This window comes from Pseudophryne corroboree, chromosome 12, assembly GCF_028390025.1.
Source record: "Pseudophryne corroboree isolate aPseCor3 chromosome 12, aPseCor3.hap2, whole genome shotgun sequence".
NCBI lineage: Eukaryota > Metazoa > Chordata > Amphibia > Anura > Myobatrachidae > Pseudophryne > Pseudophryne corroboree.
This window is the reverse complement of record NC_086455.1, coordinates 96,262,900-96,283,409: the sequence shown is the minus strand read 5'-3', so window position 1 is coordinate 96,283,409 and position 20,510 is coordinate 96,262,900. Positions and strand designations below refer to the sequence as shown.

The following is a 20,510-nucleotide window of genomic DNA, read 5'->3' as shown; positions in this document are numbered from 1 at the left end:
TCTTGTTGAGTGCTGGTGGGCCCATTCAGAATTTTGCTATGGGGCCCACAAAGGTCTAGTTACGCCACTGGGCAGGGTTATAGAGGAGGCGGTGCAAGGCATCCTGGGAACAGTCCAAGTTTTAGCCTGTTGGTGCCTTGGATCAAGATCCAACTCTACACCCCGATGTTAGTGTAGTGCCTTTTGGGGTTAAGGTTTTACAGAAAGTTACAGGTTTTTTTAATTTAGTAAAATATGCCCCATTTTAAAGATAAGGCATTTAAATTTGTTGCACCTGTGCAGTACATAGCAGCCTGCAGGGCATGTACAGTGGCTTCATTTGGGTGCACATACATTGCCGGCTCCTGGTCGCAAACTGAAATTATTGTGTGTAAGTGGAATTAGCGGTGTTTATGTCATACAGGGGGGTGGGGGAGGTTTGTGGTTGGTGGGGGGCACGCTGTGTGATTATTATCCTGCATCTATACATACATGCGCTGACACCTGGACATACACTGATGTACCCACACCTAATATCCATACATACACGCCCTGACACCTGGACATACACCAACATTCCCACACCTGCATCTATATATACACACGCTGACAAATGGACATACACCGACGTACCCACACTTGCATCTATACATACATGCAGTGACATCTGGACATACAAGCACCTGCATCTATACATACACGCGCTGCCACCTGAACCTACACTGACGTTCCCACACCTGCATCTATACATACACATTCTGACACCTGGACATACACAGACGTACCCACACCTGCATCTATACATACACGCGTTGATACCTGGACGTACACTGACGTACACACACCTACATCTATATATGCATGGATGCAAATGTGGGTACGTCTGTCTACCTCCAGGTGTTAGCATGTGTATGTACAGATGTTAGGTGTGGGTACATCAGTGTATGTCCAGGTGTCAGCACATGTATGTATAGATTCACATGTGGGTAAGCCGGTGTACGTCCACGTGTCAGCATGTGTAGGTATAGATGCAGGTGTGGGTACGTTGGCGTACGTTTAGGGGTCAGCGTGTTTATGTATAGATGTTGGTGTGTGTATGTCAGTGTACGTACAGATATAGGTGTGTGTATGTATGTATGTATGTATGTATATGTATAGAGGAAGGTGTGATACATACATATAACACATACATGATAGATACATACATATATCACACACACGATAGACAGATGGATAGATAGATAGATAGAACACATACATACATACATACAAGATAGATAGATAGATATATACATGCATACATACATGATAGATACATATACACACACACATACGATAGATAGATAGATAGATAGATAGATAGATATATCACAAACATATATGATTCATACATATATCACACACACATACATGATACATACATGAGAAAGACCTGGGATGGTGATGAGGCCCGGGCCCCCTGCTGATGTTGCGTTGAGGAAGGCAGTGTTCCAGGGCGGATGCCAGTCAGGGAGAGCGTCGCGCAGCCCGGGAAAAATACTGCTGAGGAGCTACATCTGGAAGAGCCCCAGGGAGGGAGAGTGCCACATGCCCCATCCTGCACGGCACACTCTGCAGGCCTGCACATGGGAAGGGAGGTCTCTGGCCACACATACTCACCCTGCTGCTGAAGCCCCGCTGCTGTCCCCATCAGCGCTCTCCAGCGGGGAGCGGGGCCAGGATGAACCTCAACCTGTGAGAACTATCTTCATGATCAAGAGATCTCATATGCAAGATAAGTATGTGTTGGGATAGGGCTGGGTAGGGCGGCTGCTCGGGCACCCCCCCCGTCAAGTTTAGGAGATTTAACTGAGGAAGCACAAGGGATCTCTCGTCTGGGGTCAACAACTGCAGGGAGACCACATCTTTTCAGATGAACATGGAAGGGGGGAAGGCTGCCTAATACTGACGCACCCTCAGACATTAAACCATATGAAACAACTATTGCAAGCATTCCTGGGGGAAGGTCTGCAGCAGACGGATTTGCATACGGTGATGTCATCCAAGCAGTGGGCCAAAGTTGGCTGGAACCCTCATCTGTATATGAAAAGAGAAAAGGGGCATGCAGGGCATGGCGGCCTTTTGCGGCGCTTGGATAACCCCAAGTTCGCATTAAACACCCCCACCCTCCTTCGGTGTGGGGCTCATGTTGGCCATGCCCAAGCCCCTGAAGCATTCAAGCTGATTTCTTGCAGCAGCTGGGCACTGTAACAGCTTCAGAGCTGCTCTACAAGACAAGTAAAAGGGTGTGGGCCCTGCAGCACCACCTGTAGTTTGCATACACACATATATAGAACAGCATCTCTTATATGCCCCAGGGTCAATAAAATAGTATCCTTATCTAGGCTATCCATCCCCTCAGATAAGGTATTCGTCCATGCCGCTACAGCACTACACACCCAGGCCGACGCAATTGCCGGTCTGAGTAAGGTACCTGAATGTGTATAAATGGACTTCAGGGTAATCTCCTGTTTGCGGTCAGCACACTCTTTGAGGGTAGCCGTATCCTGGGACGGGAGGGCTACCTTCTTGGATAAGCGTGTTAATGCTTTGTCCACCCTAGGGGAGGATTCCCATCGTAACCTATCCGTTGATGGGAAAGGATACGCCATAAGAATCCTTTTGGAAATCTGCAGTCTTTTATCTGGAGATTCCCAAGCTTTTTCACATAACTCGTTGAGCTCGTGTGAGGGGGGAAAGGTTTACCTCAGGCTTCTTTCCCTTGTACATATGTACCCTCTTCTCAGGGACAAGGGGTTCCTCTGTGATGTGCAAAACATCTTTTATTGCCATAATCATAAATCAAATGGATTTTGCCAATTATGACTGTAACTTTGCATCATCGTAATCGACACTGGAGTCAGAATCTGTGTCGGTATCTGTGTCAACAATCTGGGATAGTGGGCGCTTATGAGATCCTGACAGTCCCTGCATCATAGGATCAGGCATGGGTTGAGACCCTGACTGTCCCAATGCTTCTGCCTTGTCTAATCTTTTGTACAATGAGTTTACACTAGCATTTAAAACATTCCACATATCCATCCAATCAGCTGTCGGCGGAGACACCACATTCATTTGCTCCCTCTCCTCTCTAATATAGCCTTCTTCCTCAGACATGTCGACACACGTGTACCAACACACCACACACACAGGGAATGCTTTTTCTGAAGACAGTTTCCCCACATGGCCCTTTGGAGAGACAGAGAGAGAGAGTATGCCAGCACACACCTCAGCGCTATATAATCCAGGAATAACACAGTAACTTAATGTCCAAGCGCCGCAAAAGGCCACCATGCCCTGCATACCCCTTTTCTTTTTTCATATGCAGATGGGGGTTCCATCCAACTTTGGCCCACTGCTTGGATGACATCACCGTATGCAAATCCGTCTTCTGCAGACCTTCCCCCAGGAATGCTTGTACTAGTTGTTGCATTTGGTTTGTTGTTTGGGGGTGCTTCAGTATTAGGCAGCCTTCTGCCCTCCCATGTTCATCTGAAAATATGTGTTCTCCCTGCAGTTGTTGTCCCCAGATGAGAGTTCCCTTGTGCTGCCTCAGTTGAATCTCCTTTACTTGACAGAGATGTGCCTGAGCAGCGGCCCTCCCCAGCCCTATCCCAAATCATACTTATTTTGCATAGGAGATACCATGGTCATGAAGATTGTTCTCCCAGAGTGAGGTTCCTTAATTGCATTCTGGGTATGCTGACTCTTATGATTTCCCCAAATGTGGGAAACTCGACTGCATTATTTGTGGTAGTGGGGGACTGTGTTTGTGCTTTCCTCTGGTCAGCTCTGGTAAAAGTCAGATTTCTTTGTCTCAGATTTTCCTCGAGCCTTGTTCTTCTTTCGAGAGTTCCCTTGTGCTGCTTCAGTTGGACCTCCTTCACTTGACAGGGGGGTGCCCGAGCAGCGACCCTCCCCAGCTCCAGCCCAAATCCTACTTACCTGCCAGGTGAGATACTATGATCATGAAGGTGCTACTCCCAGGGCAAGGCTCACCCATTGCACTCTGGGTGTGCTGCTCCTGTGATGTCCCCAAATGTGGGAAACTTGACTGCATAATTTGTGTTTCCCCTGGTCGGCTCTCGTATAATTCAGATCTCTTTGTCTCAGGTCTCTCTCCAGCCTAGTTTGCTGTCTGTTTCCACTTCTCTTTTCTTGAGCCGCTCCCTTCTATGCCCTTGCGCACTATCCTAACTTCTCCCGTCTGCTTGCTTTGTGCCTTCCAACGCACAATGCGAACTACAGGTAGTGCTGCAGGGCCCACACCCTTTTACTTGCCTTACAGAGCAGCTCTGGAGCTGTTACAGTGCCCAGCTGCTGCAAGTAATCAGCTTGAATGCTTCAGGGGTTGGGGCATAGCCAACATGAGCCCCACACCGAAGGAGGGTGGGGGTGTTTAATGCAAACTAGGGGTCATCCAAGCGCTGCAAAAGGCCGCCATGCCCTGCACGCCCCTTTTTTCTTTTCATATGCAGACGAGGGTTGAAGCCAACTTTGACCCACTGCTTGGATGACATCCCATATGCAAATCCATCTTCTGCAGACCTTCCCCCAGGAATGCTTGCACTAGTTGTTGCATTTGGTTTGTTGTTTGGCGGTGCTTCAGTATTAGGCAGCCTTCTGCCCTCCCATGTTCATCTGAAAATATGTGTTCTCCATGCAGTTGTTGTCCCCAGATGAGAGTTCCCTTGTGCTGCCTCAGTTGAATCTCCTTTACTTGACAGAGATGTGCCTGAGCAGCGGCCCTCCCCAGCCCTATCCCAAATCATACTTATTTTGCATAGGAGATACCATGGTCATGAAGAGTGTTCTCCCAGGGTGAGGTTCATTCATTGCATTCTGGGTATGCTGACCCCTGTGATTTCCCCAAATGTGGGAAACTCGACTGCATTATTTGTGGTAGTGGGAGACTGTGTTTGTGCTTTCCTCTGGTCAGCTCTGGTAAAAGTCAGATTTCTTTGTCTCAGATTTTCCTTGAGCCTTGTTCTACTTTCAAAAGTTCCCTTGTGCTGCTTCAGTTGGACCTCCTTCACTTGACAGGGGGGTGCCCGAGCAGCGACCCTCCCCAGCTCTAGCCCAAATCCTACTTACCTGCCAGGTGAGATACTATGATCATGAAGGTGCTTCTCCCAGGGCAAGGCTCACCCATTGCACTCTGGGTGTGCTGCTCCTGTGATGTCCCCAAATGTGGGAAACTTGACTGCATAATTTGTGTTTCCCCTGGTCGGCTCTCGTATAATTCAGATCTCTTTGTCTCAGGTCTCTCTCCAGCCTAGTTTGCTGTCTGTTTCCACTTCTTTTTTCTTGAGCCCCTCCCTTTTATACCCTTGTGCACTATCCTGACTTCTCCCGTCTGCTTACTTTGTGCCTTCCAACGCACAATGCGAACTACAGGTAGTGCTGCAGGGCCCACACCCTTTTACTTGCCTTACAGAGCAGCTCTGGAGCTGTTACAGTGCCCAGCTGCTGCAAGAAATCAGCTTGAATGCTTCAGGGGCTGGGGCATAGCCAACATGAGCCCCACACCGAAGGAGGGTGGAGGTGTTTAATGCAAACTAGGGGTCATCCAAGCACCGCAAAAGGCCGGCATGCCCTGCATGCCCCTTTTCTCTTTTCATATGCAGACGAAGGTTGAAGCCAACTTTGACCCACTGCTTGGATGACATCACCATATGCAAATCCATCTGCTGCAGGCCTTCCCCCAGGAATGCTTGCACTAGTTGTTGCATTTGGTTTGTTGTTTGGCGGTGCTTCAGTATTAGGCAGCCTTCTGCCCTCCCATGTTTATCTGAAAATATGTGTTCTCCCTGCAGTTGTTGTCCCCAGATGAGAGTTCCCTTGTGCTGCCTCAGTTGAATCTCCTTTACTTGACAGAGATGTGCCTGAGCAGCGGCCCTCCCCAGCCCTATCCCAAATCATACTTATTTTGCATAGGAGATCCCATGGTCATGAAGATTGTTCTCCCAGGGTGAGGTTCATTCATTGCATTCTGGGAATGCTGACCCCTGTGATTTCCCCAAATGTGGGAAACTCGACTGCATTATTTGTGGTAGTGGGGGACTGTGTTTGTGCTTTCCTCTGGTCAGCTCTGGTAAAAGTCAGATTTCTTTGTCTCAGATCTTCCTCTAGCCTTGTTCTTCTTTCGAGAGTTCCCTTGTGCTGCCTCAGTTGGATCTCCTTCACTTGACAGGGGGGTGCCCGAGCAGCGACCCTCACCAGCTCTAGCCCATCTTCTACTTACCTGCCAGGTGAGATACTGTGATCATGAAGGTGCTTTTCCCAGGGCAAGGCTCACCCATTGTACTCTGGGTGTGCTGCCCCTGCGATTTCCCCAAATGTGGGAAACTTGACTGCATAATTTGTGTTTCCCCTGGTCGGCTCTCGTATAATTCAGATCTCTTTGTCTCAGGTCTCTCTCCAGCCTAGTTTGCTGTCTGTTTCCACTTCTTTTTTCTTGAGCCCCTCCCTTCTATACCCTTGTGCACTATCCTGACTTCTCCTCCCGTCTGCTTACTTTGTGCCTTCCAATGCACAATGCAAACTACTGGTAGTGCTGCAGGGCCCACACCCTTTTACCTTCCTTACAGAGCAGCTCTGGAGCTGTTACAGTGCCCAGATGCTGCAAGAAATCAGCTTGAATGCTTCAGGGGATGGGGCATGGCCAACATGAGCCCCACACCGAAGGAGGGTGGGGGTGTTTAATGCAAACTAGGGGTCATCCAAGTGCCGCAAAAGGCCACCATGCCCTGCATACCCCTTTTCTTTTTTCATATGCAGATGAGGGTTCCATCCAACTTTGGCCCACTGCTTGGATGACATCACCATATGCAAATCCATCTGCTGCAGGCCTTCCCCCAGGAATGCTTGCACTAGTTGTTGCATTTGGTTTGTTGTTTGGGGGTGCTTCAGTATTAGGCAGCCTTCTGCCCTCCCATGTTCATCTGAAAATATGTGTTCTCCCTGCAGTTGTTGTCCCCAGATGAGAGTTCCCTTGTGCTGCCTCAGTTGAATCTCCTTTGCTTGACAGAGATGTGCCTGAGCAGCGGCCCTCCCCAGCCCTATCCCAAATCATACTTATTTTGCATAGGAGATACCATGGTCATGAAGATTGTTCTCCCAGGGTGAGGTTCATTCATTGCATTCTGGGTATGCTGACCCCTGTGATTTCCCCAAATGTGGGAAACTCGACTGCATTATTTGTGGTAGTGGGGGACTGTGTTTGTGCTTTCCTCTGGTCAGCTCTGGTAAAAGTCAGATTTATTTGTCTCAGATTTTCTTCTAGCCTTGTTCTTCTTTCGAGAGTTCCCTTGTGCTGCCTCAGTTGGATCTCCTTCACTTGACAGGGGGGTGCCCGAGCAGCGACCCTCCCCAGCTCTAGCCCAACTCCTACTTACCTGCCAGGTGAGATACTATGATCATGAAGTTGCTTCTCCCAGGGCAAGGCTCAACCATTGCACTCTGGGTGTGCTGCCCCTGCGAGTTCCCTCAATGTGGGAAACTTGACTGCATAATTTGTGTTTCCCCTGGTCGGCTCTTATATAATTCAGATCTCTTTGTCTCAGGTCTCTCTCCAGCCTAGTTTGCTGTCTGTTTTCACTTATCTTTTCTTGAGCCGCTCCCTTCTATGCCCTTTCACACTATCCTGACTTCTCCTCCCGTCTGCTTACTTTGTGCCTTCAATGCACAATGCACACTACAGGTAGTGCTGCAGGGCCCACACCTTTTTACTTGCCTTACAGAGCAGCTCTGGAGCTGTTACAGTGCCCAGCTGCTGCAAGAAATCAGCTTGAATGCTTCAGGGGTTGGGGCATAGCCAACATGAGCCCCACACCGAAGGAGGGTGGAGGTGTTTAATGCAAACTAGGGGTCATCCAAGTGCCGCAAAAGGCCGCCATGCCCTGCACGCCCCTTTTCTCTTTTCATATGCAGACGAGGGTTGAAGCCAACTTTGACCCACTGCTTGGATGACATCACCATATGCAAATCCATCTGCTGCAGGCCTTCCCCCAGGAATGCTTGCACTAGTTGTTGCATTTGGTTTGTTGTTTGGCGGTGCTTCAGTATTAGGCAGCCTTCTGCCCTCCCATGTTCATCTGAAAATATGTGTTCTCCCTGCAGTTGTTGTCCCCAGATGAGAGTTCCCTTGTGCTGCCTAAGTTGAATCTCCTTTACTTGACAGAGATGTGCCTGAGCAGCGGCCCTCCCCAGCCCTATCCCAAATCATACTTATTTTGCATAGGAGATACCATGGTCATGAAGATTGTTCTCCCAGAGTGAGGTTCATTAACTGCATTCTGGGTATGCTGACTCTTAGGATTTCCCCAAATGTGGGAAACTCGACTGCATTATTTGTAGTATTGGGGGACTGTGTTTGTGCTTTCCTCTGGTCAGCTCTGGTAAAAGTCAGATTTATTTGTCTCAGATTTTCCTCTAGCCTTGTTCTTCTATCGAGAGTTCCCATGTGCTGCTTCAGTTGGACCTCCTTCACTTGACAGGGGGGTGCCCGAGCAGCGACCCTCCCCAGCTCTAGCCCAAATCATACTTACCTGCCTGGTGAGATACTATGATCATGAAGGTGCTTCTCCCAGGGCACGGCTCACCCATTGCACTCTGGGTGTGCTGCTCCTGTGATGTCCCCAAATGTGGGAAACTTGACTGCATAATTTGTGTTTCCCCTGGTCGGCTCTCGTATAATTCAGATCTCTTTGTCTCAGTCTCTATCCAGCCTAGTTTGCTGTCTGTTTCCACTTCTCTTTTCTTGAGCCGCTCCCTTCTATGCCCTTGCGCACTATCCTGACTTCTCCCGTCTGCTTACTTTGTGCCTTCCAAACCACAATGCGAACTACAGGTAGTGCTGCAGGGCCCACACCCTTTTACCTGCCTTACAGAGCAGCTCTGGAGCTGTTACAGTGCCCAGCTGCTGCAAGAAATCAGCTTGAATGCTTCAGGGGCTGGGGCATAGCCAACATGAGCCCCACACCGAAGGAGGGTGGAGGTGTTTAATGCAAACTAGGGGTCATCCAAGCGCCGCAAAATTCCACAATGTCCTGCACGCCCCTTTTCTCTTTTCATATACAGACGAGGGTTGAAGCCAACTTTGACCCACTGCTTGGATGACATCACCATATGCAAATCCATCTGCTGCAGGCCTTCCCCCAGGAATGCTTGCACTAGTTGTTGCATTTGGTTTGTTGTTTGGGGGTGCTTCAGTATTAGGCAGCCTTCTGCCCTCCCATGTTCATCTGAAAATATGTGTTCTCCCTGCAGTTGTTGTCCCCAGATGAGAGTTCCCTTGTGCTGCCTCAGTTGAATCTCCTTTACTTGACAGAGATGTGCCTGAGCAGCGGCCCTCCCCAGCCCTATCCCAAATCATACTTATTTTGCATAGGAGATACCATGGTCATGAAGATTGTTCTCCCAGGGTGAGGTTCATTCATTGCATTCTGGGTATGCTGACCCCTGTGATTTCCCCAAATGTGGGAAACGCAACTGCATTATTTGTGGTAGTGGGGTACTGTGTTTGTGCTTTCCTCTGGTCAGCGATGGTAAAAGTCAGATTTCTTTGTCTCAGATCTTCCTCTAGCCTTGTTCTTCTTTCGAGAGTTCCCTTGTGCTGCCTCAGTTGGATCTCCTTTACTTGACAGGGGGGTGCCCGAGCAGCGACCCTCCCCAGCTCTAGCCCAACTCCTACTTACCTGCCAGGTGAGATACTATGATCATGAAGTTGCTTCTCCCAGGGCAAGGCTCAACCATTGCACCCTGGGTGTGCTGCCCCTGCGATTTCCCCAAATGTGGGAAACTTGACTGCATAATTTGTGTTTCCCCTGGTCGGCTCTCATATAATTCAGATCTCTTTGTCTCAGGTCTCTCTCCAGCCTAGTTTGCTGTCTGTTTCCACTTATCTTTTCTTGAGCCGCTCCCTTCTATGCCCTTACACACTATCCTGACTTCTCCTCCCGTCTGCTTACTTTGTGCCTTACAATGCACAATGCAAACTACAGGTAGTGCTGCAGGGCCCACGCCTTTTTACTTGCCTTACAGAGCAGCTCTGGAGCTGTTACAGTGCCTAGCTGCTGCAAGAAATCAGCTTGAATGCTTCAGGGGTTGGGGCATAGCCAACATGAGCCCCACACCGAAGGAGGGTGGAGGTGTTTAATGCAAACTAGGGGTCATCCAAGCGCCGCAAAAGGCCGCCATGTCCTGCACGCCCCTTTTCTCTTTTCATATGCAGACGAGGGTTGAAGCCAACTTTGACCCACTGCTTGGATGACATCACCATATGCAAATCCATCTGCTGCAGGCCTTCCCCCAGGAATGCTTGCACTAGTTGTTGCATTTGGTTTGTTGTTTGGCGGTGCTTCAGTATTAGGCAGCCTTCTGCCCTCCCATGTTCATCTGAAAATATGTGTTCTCCCTGCAGTTGTTGTCCCCAGATGAGAGTTCCCTTGTGCTGCCTCAGTTGAATCTCCTTTACTTGACAGAGATGTGCCTGAGCAGCGGCCCTCCCCAGCCCTATCCCAAATCATACTTATTTTGCATAGGAGATACCATGGTCATGAAGATTGTTCTCCCAGAGTGAGGTTCATTAATTGCATTCTGGGTATGCTGACTCTTATGATTTCCCCAAATGTGGGAAACTCGACTGCATTATTTGTGGTAGTGGGGGACTGTGTTTGTGCTTTCCTCTGGTCAGCTCTGGTAAAAGTCAGATTTCTTTGTCTCAGATTTTCCTCTAGCCTTGTTCTTCTTTCGAGAGTTCCTTTGTGCTGCTTCAGTTGGACCTCCTTCACTTGACAGGGGGGTGCCCGAGTAGCGACCCTCCCCAGCTCTAGCCCAAATCCTACTTACCTGCCAGGTGAGATACTATGATCATGAAGGTGCTTCTCACAGGGCAAGGCTCACCCATTGCACTCTGGGTGTGCTGCTCCTGTGATGTCCCCAAATGTGGGAAACTTGACTGCATAATTTGTGTTTCCCCTGGTCGGCTCTCGTATAATTCAGATCTCTTTGTCTCAGGTCTCTCTCCAGCCTAGTTTGCTGTCTGTTTCCACTTCTCTTTTCTTGAGCCTCTCCCTTCTATGCCCTTGCGCAATATCCTGACTTCTCCCGTCTGCTTACTTTGTGCCTTCCAACGCACAATGCGAACTACAGGTAGTGCTGCAGGGCCCACACCCTTTTACTTGCCTTACAGAGCAGCTCTGGAGCTGTTACAGTGCCCAGCTGCTGCAAGAAATCAGCTTGAATGCTTCAGGGGCTGGGGCATAGCCAACATGAGCCCCACACCGAAGGAGGGTGGAGGTGTTTAATGCAAACTAGGGGTCATCCAAGCGCCGCAAAATTCCACCATGCCCTGCACACCCCTTTTCAATTTTTCATATACAGACGAGGGTTGAAGCCAACTTTGACCCACTGCTTGGATGACATCACCATATGCAAATCCATCTGCTGCAGGCCTTCCCCCAGGAATGCTTGCACTAGTTGTTGCATTTGGTTTGTTGTTTGGGGGTGCTTCAGTATTAGGCAGCCTTCTGCCCTCCCATGTTCATTTGAAAATATGTGTTCTCCCTGCAGTTGTTGTCCCCAGATGAGAGTTCCCTTGTGCTGCCTCAGTTGAATCTCCTTTACTTGACAGAGATGTGCCTGAGCAGCGGCCCTCCCCAGCCCTATCCCAAATCATACTTATTTTGCATAGGAGATACCATGGTCATGAATATTGTTCTCCCAGGGTGAGGTTCATTCATTGCATTCTGGGTATGTTGAACCCCTGTGATTTCCCCAAATGTGGGAAACTCGACTGCATTATTTGTGGTAGTGGGGGACTGTGTTTGTGCTTTCCTCTGGTCAGCTCTGGTAAAAGTCAGATTTCTTTGTCTCAGATTTTCCTCTAGCCTTGTTCTTCTTTCGAGAGTTCCCTTGTGCTGCCTCAGTTGGATCTCCTTCACTTGACAGTGGGGTGCCCGAGCAGCGACCCTCCCCAGCTCTAGCTCAACTCCTACTTACCTGCCAGGTGAGATACTATGATCATGAAGTTGCTTCTCCCATGGCAAGGCTCAACCATTGCACTCTGGGTGTGCTGCCCCTGCGATTTCCCCAAATGTGGGAAACTTGACTGCATAATTTGTGTTTCCCCTGGTCGGCTCTCATATAATTCAGATCTCTTTGTCTCAGGTCTCTCTCCAGCCTAGTTTGCTGTCTGTTTCCACTTATCTTTTCTTGAGCCGCTCCCTTCTATACCCTTACACACTATCCTGACTTCTCCTCCCGTCTGCTTACTTTGTGCCTTACAATGCACAATGCAAACTACAGGTAGTGCTGCAGGGCCCACACCCATTTACCTGCCTTACAGAGCAACTCTGGAGATGTTACAGTGCCCAGCTGCTGCAAGAAATCAGCTTGAATGCTTCAGGGGCTGGGGCATGGCCAACATGAGCCCCACACCGAAGGAGGGTGGCGGTGTTTAATGCGAACTAGGGGTCATCCAAGCGCCGCAAAAGGCCGCCATGCCCTGCATACCCCTTTTCTCTTTTCATATGCAGATGAGAGTTCCAGCCAACTTTGGCCCACTGCTTGGATGACATCACCGTATGCAAATCCGTCTTCTGCAGACCTTCCCCCAGGAATGCTTGTATTATTTGTTGCATTTGGTTTGTTGTTTGGGGATGCTTCAGTATTAGGCAGCCTTCTGCCCTCCCATGTTCATCTGAAAATATGTGTTCTCCCTGCAGTTGTTGTCCCCAGATGAGAGTTCCCTTGTGCTGCCTCAGTTGAATCTTCTTTACTTGACAGAGATGTGCCTGAGCAGCGGCCCTCCACAGCCTTATCCCAAATCATACCTATTTTGCATAGGGTATACCATGGTCATGAAGATTGTTCTCCCAGGGTGAGGTTCATTCATTGCATTCTGGGTATGCTGACCCCTGTGATTTCCCCAAATCTTGGAAACTCGACTGCATTATTTGTGGTAGTGGGGGACTGTGTTTGTGCTTTCCTCTGGTCAGCTCTGGTAAAAAGTCAGATTTCTTTGTCTCAGATCTTCCTCTAGCCTTGTTCTTCTTTCGAGAGTTCCCTTGTGCTGCCTCAGTTGGATCTCCTTCACTTGACAGGGGGGTGCCCGAGCAGCGACCCTCCCCAGCTCTAGCCCAACTCCTACTTACCTGCCAGGTGAGATACTATGATCATGAAGGTGCTTCTCCCAGGGCAAGGCTCACCCATTGCACTCTGGGTGTGCTGCTCCTGTGATTTCCCCAAATGTGGGACACTTGACTGCATTATTTGTGTTTCCCCTGGTCGGCTCTCGTATAATTCAGATCTCTTTGTCTCTGGTCTCTCTCCAGCCTAGTGTGCTGTCTGTTTCCACTTCTCTTTTCTTAAGCCGCTCACTTCTATGCCCTTGCACACTATCCTGACTTCTCCCGTCTGCTTACTTTGTGCCTTCCAATGCACAATGCGAATTACACGTAGTGCTGCAGGGCCCACACCCTTTTACTTGCCTTACAGAGCAGCTCTGGAGCTGTTACAGTGCCCAGCTGCTGCAAGAAATCAGCTTGAATGCTTCAGGGGCTGGGGCATAGCCAACATGAGCCCCACACCGAAGGAGGGTGGAGGTGTTTAATGCAAACTAGGGGTCATCCAAGCGCCGCAAAATTCCACCATGCCCTGCACGCCCCTTTTCTCTTTTCATATACAGACGAGGGTTGAAGCCAACTTTGACCCACTGCTTGGATGACATCACCATATGCAAATCCATCTGCTGCAGGCCTTCCCCCAGGAATGCTTGCACTAGTTTTTGCATTTGGTTTGTTGTTTGGGGGTGCTTCAGTATTAGGCAGCCTTCTGCCCTCCCATGTTCATCTGAAAATATGTGTTCTCCCTGCAGTTGTTGTCCCCAGATGAGAGTTCCCTTGTGCTGCCTCAGTTGAATCTCCTTTACTTGACAGAGATGTGCCTGAGCAGCGGCCCTCCCCAGCCCTATCCCAAATCATACTTATTTTGCATAGGAGATACCATGGTCATGAAGATTGTTCTCCCAGAGTGAGGTTCATTCATTGCATTCTGGGTATGCTGACCCCTGTGATTTCCCCAAATGTGGGAAACTCGACTGCATTATTTGTGGTAGTGGGGGACTGTGTTTGTGCTTTCCTCTGGTCAGCTCTGGTAAAAGTCAGAATTATTTGTCTCAGATTTTCCTCTAGCCTTGTTCTTCTTTCGAGAGTTCGCTTGTGCTGCCTCAGTTGGATCTCCTTCACTTGACAGGGGGGTGCCCGAGCAGCGACCCTCCTCAGCTGTAGCCCAACTCCTACTTACCTGCCAGGTGAGATATTATGATCATGAAGTTGCTTCTCCCAGGGCAAGGCTCAACCATTGCACTCTGGGTGTGCTGCCCCTGCGATTTCCCCAAATGTGGGAAACTTGACTGCATAATTTGTGTTTCCCCTGGTCGGCTCTCATATAATTCAGATATCTTTGTCTCAGGTCTCTCTCCAGCCTAGTTTGCTGTCTGTTTCCACTTATCTTTTCTTGAGCCGCTCCCTTCTATGCCCTTACACACTATCCTGACTTCTCCTCCCGTCTGCTTACTTTGTGCATTACAATGCACAATGCAAACTACAGGTAGTGCTGCAGGGCCCACACCTTTTTACTTGCCTTACAGAGCAGCTCTGGAGCTGTTACAGTGCCCAGCTGCTGCAAGAAATCAGCTTGAATGCTTCAGGGGTTGGGGCATAGCCAACTTGAGCCCCACACCGAAGGAGGGTGGGGGTGTTTAATGCAAACTAGGGGTCATCCAAGCGCTGCAAAAGGCCTGCATGCCCTGCACGCCCCTTTTTTCTTTTCATATGCAGTTGAGGGTTCCAGCCAACTTTGGCCAACTGCTTGGATGACATCACCGTATGCAAATACATCTTTTGCAGACCTTTCCCCAGGAATGCTTGTACTAGTTGTTGCATTTGGTTTGTTGTTTGGGGTACTTCAGTATTAGGCAGCCTTCTGCCCTCCCATGTTCATCTGAAAATATGTGTTCTCCCTGCAGTTGTTGTCCCCAGATGAGAGTTCCCTTGTGCTGCCTCAGTTGAATCTCCTTTACTTGACAGAGATGTGCCTGAGCAGCGGCCCTCCCCAGCCCTATCCCAAATCATACTTATTTTGCATAGGAGATACCATGGTCATGAAGATTGTTCTCCCAGAGTGAGGTTCATTGCATTCTGGGTATGCTGACTCTTATGATTTCCCCAAATGTGGGAAACTCGACTGCATTATTTGTGGTAGTGGGGGACTGTGTTTGTGCTTCCTCTGGTCAGCTCTGGTAAAAGTCAGATTTCTTTGTCTCAGATTTTCCTCTAGCCTTGTTCTACTTTCAAAAGTTCCCTTGTGCTGCTTCAGTTGGACCTCCTTCACTTGACAGGGGGGTGCCCGAGCAGCGACCCTCCCCAGCTCTAGCCCAAATCCTACTTACCTGCCAGGTGAGATACTATGATTATGAAGGTGCTTCTCCCAGGGCAAGGCTCACCCATTGCACTCTGGGTGTGCTGCTCCTGTGATGTCCCCAAATGTGGGAAACTTGACTGCATAATTTGTGTTTCCCCTGGTCGGCTCTCGTATAATTCAGATCTCTTTGTCTCAGGTCTCTCTCCAGCCTAGTTTGCTGTCTGTTTCCACTTCTTTTTTCTTGAGCCCCTCCCTTTTATACCCTTGTGCACTATCCTGACTTCTCCCGTCTGCTTACTTTGTGCCTTCCAACGCACAATGCGAACTACAGGTAGTGCTGCAGGGCCCACACCCTTTTACTTGCCTTACAGAGCAGCTCTGGAGCTGTTACAGTGCCCAGCTGCTGCAAGAAATCAGCTTGAATGCTTCAGGGGCTGGGGCATAGCCAACATGAGCCCCACACCGAAGGAGGGTGGAGGTGTTTAATGCAAACTAGGGGTCATCCAAGCACCGCAAAAGGCCGGCATGCCCTGCACGCCCCTTTTCTCTTTTCATATGCAGACGAAGGTTGAAGCCAACTTTGACCCACTGCTTGGATGACATCACCGTATGCAAATACATCTTTTGCAGACCTTTCCCCAGGAATGCTTGTACTAGTTGTTGCATTTGGTTTGTTGTTTGGGGTACTTCAGTATTAGGCAGCCTTCTGCCCTCCCATGTTCATCTGAAAATATGTGTTCTCCCTGCAGTTGTTGTCCCCAGATGAGAGTTCCCTTGTGCTGCCTCAGTTGAATCTCCTTTACTTGACAGAGATGTGCCTGAGCAGCGGCCCTCCCCAGCCCTATCCCAAATCATACTTATTTTGCATAGGAGATACCATGGTCATGAAGATTGTTCTCCCAGGGTGAGGTTCATTCATTGCATTCTGGGAATGCTGACCCCTGTGATTTCGCCAAATGTGGGAAACTCGACTGCATTATTTGTGGTAGTGGGGGACTGTGTTTGTGCTTTCCTCTGGTCAGCTCTGGTAAAAGTCAGATTTCTTTGTCTCAGATTTTCCTCTAGCCTTGTTCTACTTTCAAAAGTTCCCTTGTGCTGCCTCAATTTGCTCTCCTTCACTTGACAGGGGGGTGCCCGAGTAGCGACCCTCCCCAGCTCTAGCCCAACTCCTACTTACCTACCAGGTGAGATACTGTGATCATGAAGGTGGTTTTCCCAGGGCAAGGCTCACAAACTGCACTCTGGGTGTGCTGCCCCTGCGATTTCCCCAAATGTGGGAAACTTGACTGCATAATTTGTGTTTCCCCTGGTCGGCTCTCGTATAATTCAGATCTCTTTGTCTCAGGTCTCTCTCCAGCCTAGTTTGCTGTCTGTTTCCACTTCTTTTTTCTTGAGCCCCTCCCTTCTATACCCTTGTGCACTATCCTGACTTCTCCTCCCGTCTGCTTACTTTGTGCCTTCTAATGCACAATGCAAACTACAGGTAGTGCTGCAGGGCCCACACCCTTTTACCTGCCTTACAGAGCAGCTCTGGAGCTGTTACAGTGCCCAGCTGCTGCAAGAAATCAGCTTGAATGCTTCAGGGGCTGGGGCATGGCCAACATGAGCCCCACACCGAAGGAGGGTGTGGGTGTTTAATGCGAACAAGGGGTCATCCAAGCGCCTCAAAAGGCCGCCATGCCCTGCATACCCCTTTTCTCTTTTCATATGTAGATGAGGGTTCCAGCCAACTTTGGCCAACTGCTTGGATGACATCACCGTATGCAAATACATCTTTAGCAGACCTTTCCCCAGGAATGCTTGTACTAGTTGTTGCATTTGGTTTGTTTTTTGGGGTACTTCAGTATTAGGCAGCCTTCTGCCCTCCCATGTTCATCTGAAAATATGTGTTCTCCCTGCAGTTGTTGTCCCCAGATGAGAGTTCCCTTGTGCTGCCTCAGTTGAATCTCCTTTACTTGACAGAGATGTGCCTGAGCAGTGGCCCTCCCCAGCCCTATCCCAAATCATACTTATTTTGCATAGGAGATACCATGGTCATGAAGATTGTTCTCCCAGAGTGAGGTTCATTGCATTCTGGGTATGCTGACTCTTAGGATTTCCCCAAATGTGGGAAACTCGACTGCATTATTTGTGGTAGTGGGGGACTGTGTTTGTGCTTTCCTCTGGTCAGCTCTGGTAAAAGTCAGATTTCTTTGTCTCAGATTTTCCTCTAGCCTTGTTCTACTTTTAAAAGTTCCCTTGTGCTGCTTCAGTTGGACCTCCTTCACTTGACAGGGGGGTGCCCGAGCAGCGACCCTCCCCAGCTCTAGCCCAAATCCTACTTACCTGCCAGGTGAGATACTATGATCATGAAGGTGCTTTTCCCAGGGCAAGGCTCACCCATTGCACTCTGGGTGTGCTGCTCCTGTGATGTTCCCAAATGTGGGAAACTTGACTGCATAATTTGTGTTTCCCCTGGTCGGCTCTCGTATAATTCAGATCTCTTTGTCTCAGGTCTCTCTCCAGCCTAGTTTGCTGTCTGTTTCCACTTCTTTTTTCTTGAGCCCCTCCCTTTTATACCCTTGTGCACTATCCTGACTTCTCCCGTCTGCTTACTTTGTGCCTTCCAACGCACAATGCGAACTACAGGTAGTGCTGCAGGGCCCACACCCTTTTACTTGCCTTACAGAGCAGCTCTGGAGCTGTTACAGTGCCCAGCTGCTGCAAGAAATCAGCTTGAATGCTTCAGGGGCTGGGGCATAGCCAACATGAGCCCCACACCGAAGGAGGGTGGAGGTGTTTAATGCAAACTAGGGGTCATCCAAGCACCGCAAAAGGCCGGCATGCCCTGCATGCCCCTTTTCTCTTTTCATATGCAGACGAAGGTTGAAGCCAACTTTGACCCACTGCTTGGATGACATCACCATATGCAAATCCATCTGCTGCAGGCCTTCCCCCAGGAATGCTTGCACTAGTTGTTGCATTTAGTTTGTTGTTTGGCGGTGCTTCAGTATTAGGCAGCCTTCTGCCCTCCCATGTTTATCTGAAAATATGTGTTCTCCCTGCAATTGTTGTCCCCAGATGAGAGTTCCCTTGTGCTGCCTCAGTTGAATCTCCTTTACTTGACAGAGATGTGCCTGAGCAGCGGCCCTCCCCAGCCCTATCCCAAATCATACTTATTTTGCATAGGAGATACCATGGTCATGAAGATTGTTCTCCCAGGGTGAGGTTCATTCATTGCATTCTGGGAATGCTGACCCCTGTGATTTCCCCAAATGTGGGAAACTCGACTGCATTATTTGTGGTAGTGGGGGACTGTGTTTGTGCTTTCCTCTGGTCAGCTCTGGTAAAAGTCAGATTTCTTTGTCTCAGATCTTCCTCTAGCCTTGTTCTTCTTTCGAGAGTTCCCTTGTACTGCCTCAGTTGGATCTCCTTCACTTGACAGGGGGGTGCCCGAGCAGCGACCCTCCCCAGCTCTAGCCCATCTTCTACTTACCTGCCAGGTGAGATACTGTGATCATGAAGGTGCTTTTCCCAGGGCAAGGCTCACCCATTGTACTCTGGGTGTGCTGCCCCTGCGATTTCCCCAAATGTGGGAAACTTGACTGCATAATTTGTGTTTCCCCTGGTCGGCTCTCGTATAATTCAGATCTCTTTGTCTCAGGTCTCTCTCCAGCCTAGTTTGCTGTCTGTTTCCACTTCTTTTTTCTTGAGCCCCTCCCTTCTATACCCTTGTGCACTATCCTGACTTCTCCTCCCGTCTGCTTACTTTGTGTCTTCCAATGCACAATGCAAACTACTGGTAGTGCTGCAGGGCCCACACCCTTTTACCTTCCTTACAGAGCAGCTCTGGAGCTGTTACAGTGCCCAGCTGCTGCAAGAAATCAGCTTGAATGCTTCAGGGGATGGGGCATGGCCAACATGAGCCCCACACCGAAGGAGGGTGGGGGTGTTTAATGCAAACTAGGGGTCATCCAAGTGCCGCAAAAGGCCACCATGCCCTGCATACCCCTTTTCTTTTTTCATATGCAGATGAGGGTTCCATCCAACTTTGGCCCACTGCTTGGATGACATCACCGTATGCAGATCCGTCTTCTGCAGACCTTCCCCCAGGAATGCTTGTACTAGTTGTTGCATTTGGTTTGTTGTTTGGGGGTGCTTCAGTATTAGGCAGCCTTCTGCCCTCCCATGTTCATCTGAAAATATGTGTTCTACCTGCAGTTGTTGTCCCCAGATGAGAGTTCCCTTGTGCTGCCTCAGTTGAATCTCCTTTACTTGACAGAGATGTGCCTGAGCAGCGGCCCTCCCCAGCCCTATCCCAAATCATACTTATTTTGCATAGGAGATACCATGGTCATGAAGATTGTTCTCCCAGAGTGAGGTTCATTAATTGCATTCTGGGTATGCTGACTCTTATGATTTCCCCAAATGTGGGAAACTTGACTGCATTATTTGTGGTAGTGGGGGACTGTGTTTGTGCTTTCCTCTGGTCAGCTCTGGTAAAAGTCAGATTTCTTTGTCTCAGATTTTCCTCGAGCCTTGTTCTTCTTTCGAGAGTTCCCTTGTGCTGCTTCAGTTGGACCTCCTTCACTTGACAGGGGGGTGCCCGAGCAGCGACCCTCCCCAGCTCCAGCCCAAATCCTACTTACCTGCCAGGTGAGATACTATGATCATGAAGGTGCTTCTCCCAGGGCAAGGCTCACCCATTGCACTCTGGGTGTGCTGCTCCTGTGATGTCCCCAAATGTGGGAAACTTGACTGCATAATTTGTGTTTCCCCTGGTCGGCTCTCGTATAATTCAGATCTCTTTGTCTCAGGTCTCTCTCCAGCCTAGTTTGCTGTCTGTTTCCACTTCTCTTTTCTTGAGCCGCTCCCTTCTATGCCCTTGCGCACTATCCTGACTTCTTCCGTCTGCTTACTTTGTGCCTTCCAAACCACAATGCGAACTACAGGTAGTGCTGCAGGGCCCACACCCTTTTACCTGCCTTACAGAGCAGCTCTGGAGCTGTTACAGTGCCCAGCTGCTGCAAGAAATCAGCTTGAATGCTTCAGGGGCTGGGGCATAGCCAACATGAGCCCCACACCGA

The 20,510-nt window shown here is 49.4% G+C and overlaps 26 non-coding genes and 4 pseudogenes across 26 annotated transcripts; all 30 read left to right on the top strand.

The window, feature by feature from the left end:
- Positions 1 to 3,639: 3,639 nt before the first annotated feature.
- Positions 3,640 to 3,803, top strand: LOC134981998 (U1 spliceosomal RNA). The gene has a single exon (XR_010190878.1). It is a non-coding gene; the product is annotated as a U1 spliceosomal RNA (small nuclear RNA).
- A 152-nt stretch (positions 3,804 to 3,955) lies between these two features.
- On the top strand, positions 3,956 to 4,118 carry LOC134981462 (U1 spliceosomal RNA). The gene has a single exon (XR_010190627.1). It is a non-coding gene; the product is annotated as a U1 spliceosomal RNA (small nuclear RNA).
- A 670-nt stretch (positions 4,119 to 4,788) lies between these two features.
- LOC134981917 (U1 spliceosomal RNA) lies at positions 4,789 to 4,952 on the top strand. Its single transcript, XR_010190813.1, has one exon. It is a non-coding gene; the product is annotated as a U1 spliceosomal RNA (small nuclear RNA).
- A 152-nt stretch (positions 4,953 to 5,104) lies between these two features.
- LOC134981412 (U1 spliceosomal RNA) lies at positions 5,105 to 5,267 on the top strand. Its single transcript, XR_010190599.1, has one exon. It is a non-coding gene; the product is annotated as a U1 spliceosomal RNA (small nuclear RNA).
- A 671-nt stretch (positions 5,268 to 5,938) lies between these two features.
- Positions 5,939 to 6,102, top strand: LOC134981894 (U1 spliceosomal RNA). The gene has a single exon (XR_010190794.1). It is a non-coding gene; the product is annotated as a U1 spliceosomal RNA (small nuclear RNA).
- A 152-nt stretch (positions 6,103 to 6,254) lies between these two features.
- Positions 6,255 to 6,417, top strand: LOC134981395 (U1 spliceosomal RNA). Its single transcript, XR_010190588.1, has one exon. It is a non-coding gene; the product is annotated as a U1 spliceosomal RNA (small nuclear RNA).
- Positions 6,418 to 7,091: 674 nt separating this feature from the next.
- On the top strand, positions 7,092 to 7,255 carry LOC134981848 (U1 spliceosomal RNA). The gene has a single exon (XR_010190755.1). It is a non-coding gene; the product is annotated as a U1 spliceosomal RNA (small nuclear RNA).
- A 152-nt stretch (positions 7,256 to 7,407) lies between these two features.
- On the top strand, positions 7,408 to 7,549 carry LOC134981522 (U1 spliceosomal RNA; annotated as a pseudogene).
- Positions 7,550 to 8,243: 694 nt separating this feature from the next.
- Positions 8,244 to 8,407, top strand: LOC134981430 (U1 spliceosomal RNA). Its single transcript, XR_010190607.1, has one exon. It is a non-coding gene; the product is annotated as a U1 spliceosomal RNA (small nuclear RNA).
- Positions 8,408 to 8,559: 152 nt separating this feature from the next.
- On the top strand, positions 8,560 to 8,722 carry LOC134981457 (U1 spliceosomal RNA). Its single transcript, XR_010190622.1, has one exon. It is a non-coding gene; the product is annotated as a U1 spliceosomal RNA (small nuclear RNA).
- A 670-nt stretch (positions 8,723 to 9,392) lies between these two features.
- On the top strand, positions 9,393 to 9,556 carry LOC134981899 (U1 spliceosomal RNA). The gene has a single exon (XR_010190797.1). It is a non-coding gene; the product is annotated as a U1 spliceosomal RNA (small nuclear RNA).
- Positions 9,557 to 9,708: 152 nt separating this feature from the next.
- LOC134981482 (U1 spliceosomal RNA) lies at positions 9,709 to 9,850 on the top strand (annotated as a pseudogene).
- A 695-nt stretch (positions 9,851 to 10,545) lies between these two features.
- On the top strand, positions 10,546 to 10,709 carry LOC134981983 (U1 spliceosomal RNA). Its single transcript, XR_010190866.1, has one exon. It is a non-coding gene; the product is annotated as a U1 spliceosomal RNA (small nuclear RNA).
- A 152-nt stretch (positions 10,710 to 10,861) lies between these two features.
- LOC134981375 (U1 spliceosomal RNA) lies at positions 10,862 to 11,024 on the top strand. The gene has a single exon (XR_010190575.1). It is a non-coding gene; the product is annotated as a U1 spliceosomal RNA (small nuclear RNA).
- Positions 11,025 to 11,696: 672 nt separating this feature from the next.
- On the top strand, positions 11,697 to 11,861 carry LOC134981919 (U1 spliceosomal RNA). Its single transcript, XR_010190814.1, has one exon. It is a non-coding gene; the product is annotated as a U1 spliceosomal RNA (small nuclear RNA).
- Positions 11,862 to 12,013: 152 nt separating this feature from the next.
- LOC134981511 (U1 spliceosomal RNA) lies at positions 12,014 to 12,155 on the top strand (annotated as a pseudogene).
- Positions 12,156 to 12,850: 695 nt separating this feature from the next.
- LOC134981965 (U1 spliceosomal RNA) lies at positions 12,851 to 13,014 on the top strand. The gene has a single exon (XR_010190851.1). It is a non-coding gene; the product is annotated as a U1 spliceosomal RNA (small nuclear RNA).
- Positions 13,015 to 13,167: 153 nt separating this feature from the next.
- Positions 13,168 to 13,330, top strand: LOC134981449 (U1 spliceosomal RNA). The gene has a single exon (XR_010190621.1). It is a non-coding gene; the product is annotated as a U1 spliceosomal RNA (small nuclear RNA).
- Positions 13,331 to 14,001: 671 nt separating this feature from the next.
- LOC134981882 (U1 spliceosomal RNA) lies at positions 14,002 to 14,165 on the top strand. Its single transcript, XR_010190784.1, has one exon. It is a non-coding gene; the product is annotated as a U1 spliceosomal RNA (small nuclear RNA).
- Positions 14,166 to 14,317: 152 nt separating this feature from the next.
- LOC134981432 (U1 spliceosomal RNA) lies at positions 14,318 to 14,459 on the top strand (annotated as a pseudogene).
- Positions 14,460 to 15,153: 694 nt separating this feature from the next.
- Positions 15,154 to 15,312, top strand: LOC134981344 (U1 spliceosomal RNA). Its single transcript, XR_010190549.1, has one exon. It is a non-coding gene; the product is annotated as a U1 spliceosomal RNA (small nuclear RNA).
- Positions 15,313 to 15,464: 152 nt separating this feature from the next.
- On the top strand, positions 15,465 to 15,627 carry LOC134981472 (U1 spliceosomal RNA). The gene has a single exon (XR_010190634.1). It is a non-coding gene; the product is annotated as a U1 spliceosomal RNA (small nuclear RNA).
- A 670-nt stretch (positions 15,628 to 16,297) lies between these two features.
- Positions 16,298 to 16,461, top strand: LOC134981915 (U1 spliceosomal RNA). The gene has a single exon (XR_010190811.1). It is a non-coding gene; the product is annotated as a U1 spliceosomal RNA (small nuclear RNA).
- Positions 16,462 to 16,613: 152 nt separating this feature from the next.
- LOC134981528 (U1 spliceosomal RNA) lies at positions 16,614 to 16,776 on the top strand. Its single transcript, XR_010190668.1, has one exon. It is a non-coding gene; the product is annotated as a U1 spliceosomal RNA (small nuclear RNA).
- A 673-nt stretch (positions 16,777 to 17,449) lies between these two features.
- Positions 17,450 to 17,609, top strand: LOC134981340 (U1 spliceosomal RNA). The gene has a single exon (XR_010190547.1). It is a non-coding gene; the product is annotated as a U1 spliceosomal RNA (small nuclear RNA).
- Positions 17,610 to 17,761: 152 nt separating this feature from the next.
- LOC134981437 (U1 spliceosomal RNA) lies at positions 17,762 to 17,924 on the top strand. Its single transcript, XR_010190611.1, has one exon. It is a non-coding gene; the product is annotated as a U1 spliceosomal RNA (small nuclear RNA).
- Positions 17,925 to 18,595: 671 nt separating this feature from the next.
- On the top strand, positions 18,596 to 18,759 carry LOC134981860 (U1 spliceosomal RNA). Its single transcript, XR_010190765.1, has one exon. It is a non-coding gene; the product is annotated as a U1 spliceosomal RNA (small nuclear RNA).
- Positions 18,760 to 18,911: 152 nt separating this feature from the next.
- On the top strand, positions 18,912 to 19,074 carry LOC134981394 (U1 spliceosomal RNA). Its single transcript, XR_010190587.1, has one exon. It is a non-coding gene; the product is annotated as a U1 spliceosomal RNA (small nuclear RNA).
- A 674-nt stretch (positions 19,075 to 19,748) lies between these two features.
- On the top strand, positions 19,749 to 19,912 carry LOC134982000 (U1 spliceosomal RNA). Its single transcript, XR_010190879.1, has one exon. It is a non-coding gene; the product is annotated as a U1 spliceosomal RNA (small nuclear RNA).
- A 152-nt stretch (positions 19,913 to 20,064) lies between these two features.
- On the top strand, positions 20,065 to 20,227 carry LOC134981411 (U1 spliceosomal RNA). The gene has a single exon (XR_010190598.1). It is a non-coding gene; the product is annotated as a U1 spliceosomal RNA (small nuclear RNA).
- Positions 20,228 to 20,510: the final 283 nt, after the last annotated feature.